This window comes from Cynara cardunculus (genome assembly GCF_001531365.2).
Source record: "Cynara cardunculus var. scolymus isolate 2C chromosome LG 9, CcrdV1, whole genome shotgun sequence".
NCBI classification, from domain to species: Eukaryota; Viridiplantae; Streptophyta; class Magnoliopsida; order Asterales; family Asteraceae; genus Cynara; species Cynara cardunculus.
The window spans coordinates 6,511,249-6,517,552 of record NC_037536.1 but is presented as its reverse complement, the minus strand read 5'-3'; positions in this window follow the sequence as shown (position 1 = coordinate 6,517,552).

Genomic DNA, 6,304 nt, shown 5'->3' with positions numbered 1-6,304 from the left:
CTCTCTCTCTCTATATATATATATATATATATATATATATATATATATATATATATATATATCTATATACAGAGAAAGGTTCATTTGAGAAGTGATAAATATTTGAGAAGTAAAGAAGTGATTCTAACCCTTTATCTGATCAACATTTACGGTGCATGTTTTATGTACACGTGAATCAGTTAGAGTCAAAAGTGGATCCAAGAATTTTTATCAATCACAAAATAATTATTATAATATAAACCACAAAAATCTTTTTAATTAAAAAAATACCATAAATAAAAAAATAATTTTAAAAATTAGAATAACTACCATTTTAAATTGGATCAAATATTTTGATAAAAATATAATTGTTTAATCCATTAAAAATCTCATCATATATTTTAGATTTATTTATTTTTTAATTTTAGTTAATTAATAATTTTTTATCAAGTTTTTTATATATATTTTTTCTAGATACACTCTTGATAAAAGAAAATTCAGAATTTTCATAGAATTACATGTGATATCCATATTCAATTCATTATATTTTCTCTATTTTGATTAGTTCATTTTAATATATGATTTATTATGTATCACATATTATCTACTCTGTGAATTTTTGTACATATCACATATGATAATAAACGTGTGAGTATAAGTTACGTATTTTCACATGTGATAATATGCATATGAATATAAGTGACGCATTATCACATGTGATAATATTTGCATCACAAAAGATCTTTAAATGTAAATTTACATAATCACATATGATTAACAAAAATATATACAATTATCACACACGGTTGATATCATCATCAAACAAATTATTATATGCGATGAAAATTTATAATCAAGCTGTTGTAGATTTATGGTTGTGATGAAATCAACTTATTAAAAACTTTTAGAAATCGGGTTGGAAAACAAACTCAATCCCGATTAAGAGATTATCACCATAGTTACAGATAATGCTAACTTTTTTAATTTAATTTAATAATGTTTTATACAATGTTGTTCGGTTTTATAAATTTGAGTTATATTAAGTAGTAACATTAGGAACAACAGATTTTGTTGTAGTTACTTGGCGATTTCCGAACCGAATCACAAATTGGTCTTAGAAAGTTTAGAATTTATAACAGAACAAAATATAGTCGGTTATAATAGAGTTCGCTTTAGTTCTTGTTTGGTTGTTTGATTTTGTTGGTCCAGACTCGTTTTTGTGTTAGGTATTGATAGTACATTATACGTTATTGATTTAATATATATTGTTTTAACCGGAGACTTTAATTCGTTAACGTAGGATTGTAGGTCATGATAATCCTAGATAAACCTCGAGTAGGTACCTGGTCTAAACTCTACTATGAATAAGGTTTGTATTTATCTAAGCAATAACGATGCCGACTTCTTTTAACACATTTAAGTTGTTCAACATATGCTATATGTTTGTGAACGATATGGTCGTACATATTACGTGAAGTTGTCATCTTGTACTAATTAACACGTAATATATTTAGTACATTTCTTATAATTCACGTAATCATAAATGGATTTTATCGTGAATGTTCTGTTATAAGTGTTTTGGAAGTATATAAGGTTTATATACAACACATATTTACACACACTTCTTATTCACTACCACAAGATCGGGTTTATAGGACGCCAACAATGTTTAAGTGTCCTAATACATCATTTTATAGGACTTAAGTTTATAGGATCAACCAATAAATAGTTATATCTAAAATTGTTGTAATAGGTTTATAGAACGTTTTTGGGTGTTTTAACAAGTTTTTTATGGCTATTTTAGAATAAAGTGTTTTATTAGTTATTATCAAATGACACATTATTTTATAGGTCACTTGTTTTAAATACACTTTTTCGAATAGTGTCCTATAAAATATATAATATGATGTTTTATTCTAAAAGTGTCTTAAAATTCTTGATAGAACGCCCAAAAGCATCCTATAAACCTATTACAACACTTTTAGACGAGACACTTTATCATTTGGTCTTATAAATATACGTCTTATAAAACAGCCAATTGAGGACTTAGATAATTTTGGCGTCCTATAAACTCAATTTTATAGGAAGCAGGACTCTACGCGTGATCATATATTGTTGTACTAATGATCCTTTGGTATTATCTGTTATGTTTGCACAAGCTTATGGGTTTTACATAAACCTACGTGTTTTTTTGCTGTATGAAATCTGTTAAACAATCTCGCGGGAAGGTTGATTTGGCAAAATTTTCGTTTACACAACAAAGTTTTCAAAAAACACAACAAATAATGCGAAAATAAAGTATAAAGGAAGAGAAAGAAAACTTCGGTATTGGTTTCACCAACTTGGTTACTTTACTTTCCTCAAGCTAACTCGGGATTTCAATCCACTATATTCATCTAAACACTGCAATTGATTCTCTCTTTGCTTAAATTACATCAAGTAAAGTGAACGTCGCTCATACTAGTCACTACTAACCAGAAAACTTTCGCATATGAACTTTTTCTTAAGAAATATATCGTTAAAGAGTGATTTGTCAAAAAACCGTCACAAAAGTTGGTGGGTAGATTGTTAGTGGGTAATCCAAATCAGTGACAGATTACCCACTTTATTCATCTAAACACTACAACCGATTCGCTCTCAAAAAGAAGTCAACTAGAAGGGAAAATCTACCTAGTCAAAACTCCTGTTGCTTAAATTAGCATCAAGTAAAGTGAATCTCGCTCATATTGATCATTTATTAACTGGAAGACTTTCGCGTACGGACTTTTCCCTAGGAACTCCATCACTAAAGAGTGATCCGTCATAAAACCGTCACAAAAGTTGATGGGTAGATTGTTAGTGGGTAATTCAAATTAGTGACAGGTTACCCAAGTTTTCTCTTGGTGATCCGTTGGTATTTTCTTGAAAAACATCGGATTCAAGTGGGTAATTCAAATCAGTGACAGATTACCCATGTATTCTCTTGGTGATCTGTTGGTGATCTGTCAGTATTTTATTGAAAAACATTGGATTCTACCAAATTGTTGGTATTTTCTGGATGATCCATCCGTAATCATTGACGAAAATTTCCTTAAAAAATTTTTATGGGTAAAAGTCATTTGTTTTGAAATGGATTGAATCACTTGCAAGATCTGAAATTATCGACGATAAATGTATCTGGACCAACTTGGAAGTCTGCATGCGAGTCATGTGGTCATGATGCCGAGGTTTCACTACACAAAATTGATTTTATAGAATGATTAACATGTAGAAGCGTTCTAAAAAGTAATATGTCTTATTTAAATTATAGAACCAAACCAAAATGTGTCATCTCTAAAAGTGTTACAATAGGCTTGTAAAATGATTTTTGGTGTTTTAATAAGTTGTTAAAGATGTTTTTAAAATAAAGTGTCGTATTAACTAATTTATATGACACTATTTGAAAAAAGTGTCTGTAAAATGATGGATTTACAGGGTACTTCTTCAAAATGTGGTATAAAATAGCTACTATGACACTTTATTTTAAAAACGTTCTAAAAAACTTGTCAAAAATACCTAAAAACGTCCTATAAATCTATTGTAGCGCTATTAGATACGACACTTTGTAGTTTCGTCATATAAATCTAAGTTCTGTTAAAGTATTCAATTAGGACACTTAGACAATCTTGACATCCCTATAAAGCGATTTTTTTTGTAGTGTGACTATCTGAAAATTTGTTTGTCAAAGAAATAGTAAGCACGAACATCTAAGGAAAACTATTCGATTCGAAAGATCGGGATGTTCCGGCCATCACTTTGCACCAAATGCAACTTTTACGGAATCACTTGAACATCTCTTTCGATCGAAAACTTCCTAAAAACAATTTCAAGAAATCACCGTGATAAATTTGGGTTTATATGACGTCAAAAATTTCTAAACGTTCTAATCGATCAATTTATAAGACTTAATTTATATGAGCAAAAAATAACGCGTTTCATTTAAAGACATTGTAATAAGTTTGTAGGAAGTTTTTTTGACGTTGTAATAAGTTTTTAGAGGTATTTTTATAGGACACTAGTTGAAAAAAATGTCTTATCAAAATAAATTAATGTCCTATATAAAAAGATGAGTTTATAAGACACTTTCTCAAAATTGTCATATAAAATAGCTATTGCGACATTTTTGTATTAAAAATGTTCTAAAAAACTTGTTGAAACTTGTTAAAACGCGTAAAAGCATCTTATAATCTTACTACAATGTCTCTGGATATGAGTCTGTGACGCTTTAGTTTTTGTTCCTATAAATTAAGTATTATAAAGCAGTCTACTAGGTTACTTAGAAATTGATGTCGTCCTATAATCCCAATTACGTTGTAGTGAATCGAGCTCAAATGTTTATAACCTTACTTAGTCGAAAAGAAAAAAAAGTGTAATAATCAAAGTCATTGCATTACGAGCTAATCTGATCCCTAACAATCTTGATGAGATTTTAAGATGCCAGAATGAAGCTGTTAAAGAAGAAAATGTAAAAGCAGAAAGAATAGGAGAAATCTTAACAAACTTGGTAAAAGATGATCGTGGAATTCTATGCTTTGAAGGTAGAATTTGGGTGCCTCATTTCGGTAACATCTGTGAAATAATATTGAATAAAAGTCACAAGTCTCGATATTCGACTCATCCGAGTACTAACAAGATGTACAAGGATTTGAAACCATTCTATTGGTGGTCGGGATTGAAAAATAATATTGCACGATATGTAGAACAATGTCTGATGTGTCTACAAATTAAGATAGAACATCAACGACCCTACGAGAATTTGCAATCTTTAAAAATTCCAATGTGAAAGTGGGATCATATAACGATGGATTTCATAATAAAACTACCATGAACTTCGAAAGGATGATGTTATCTAGGTGATTTGTGGACCGCTTGACTAAGTTTGCACACTTTCTACCGGTTAAAGAGACGTATCCACTGGAAAGACTTGCGAGAATTTATATTGATGAGATTGTGACTCGACATGTTGTCCCGTTGTCAATTATTTTAGATAGGGACAACCGATTTACCTTAAGATTCTGGAGAAGCTTTCAGAAAGCAATGAGATCTGAAATTCGGTTGAGTACGACGTACCATCCAGAGACTGACGGGTAAAGTAAGCGATCAATACAAACCCTTGAAGATATATTACGAGCCTGTATAATTGACTTTGGGGGTTCATAGGAAAATCATCTACCATTGATTGAGTTTGCCTATAACAACAGTTATCATTCAAGCATTCAAGCGGCATCTTTTGAAGTTATATATGGAAGAAAATGTTGAGCGTCGTTGTGTTGGAATGAAATGGGGGAGAAACAGTTGGCCGGTCTAGAGATTGTTCAGTTAACAACAGAAAAGATAGATCGAATTCGGGAATGAATAAAGATAGCTCAGGGCCGACAAAAGAGTTATGCCGATAAGCGTCGTAAGCCAATTGAATTCCAGGTACGAGATTGTATGATGCTGAAAGTGTCACCTTGGAAGGGAATTGTGCGTTTTGGGAGGAGAGTTAAACTGAGTCCGAAGTACATTGGGCCGTTCAGTATCAGTAAATGAGTTAGAGAAGTAGCGCACCATTAGAGCTACCAGTGGTGCTCAGCGCTATTTATAACACTTTCCATGTTTCTAATTTGCAGATGTGTTTGGCTGATCCGAATATGGTCGTATCATTACCTGAAATTCAGATTGATAACAAATCGAATTTTGTGGAAACCCCAGAAGCCGTCATCGATCGGAAGACTAAAGTGTTGAGAAATAAAGAGATTAGTCTGGTGAAAGTTCGGTGGCGATTTCATAATGGGCAAGAAGTCACGTGGGATTTAGAATCCGATATGAGAATAAAATATCCTCCGTTGTTCGATTGATTGAATTCCTGAACGGAATTCTTTTGATGGAAGGATAATATAATAACCGGTTTTTAATTAAAGAAAGTTTTGGGGATGTTTTTAAAATTATTTGAAAGTTGAGGGTCGAGTTTGAAAATTTGATTTAAAATATCGTATGTTACCACCGCTTCTTATCCTTATGTATATACTAGAAGCGTACTCGCACAATGCAGCGAGATACATCATGATTTTAATATTTCATTTTATTATTTATCTCAGTCGATGTTATAATATGATTTTATGTGATTTTGAGAAAGCGATGATGTTTTTATTTTTGAATAAAATACATGTTTGAAGATATCATAAAAATTTAACAAAAATATATCGATATTAGTATCAAATTAACTATTTGAAATTTCTCATTTTTTTGTAATTTTTTAATTCAATTTTTTTATAATTTAATTTATGTATAATAACGAAATAAATTTATATTTGGTTTAATAATA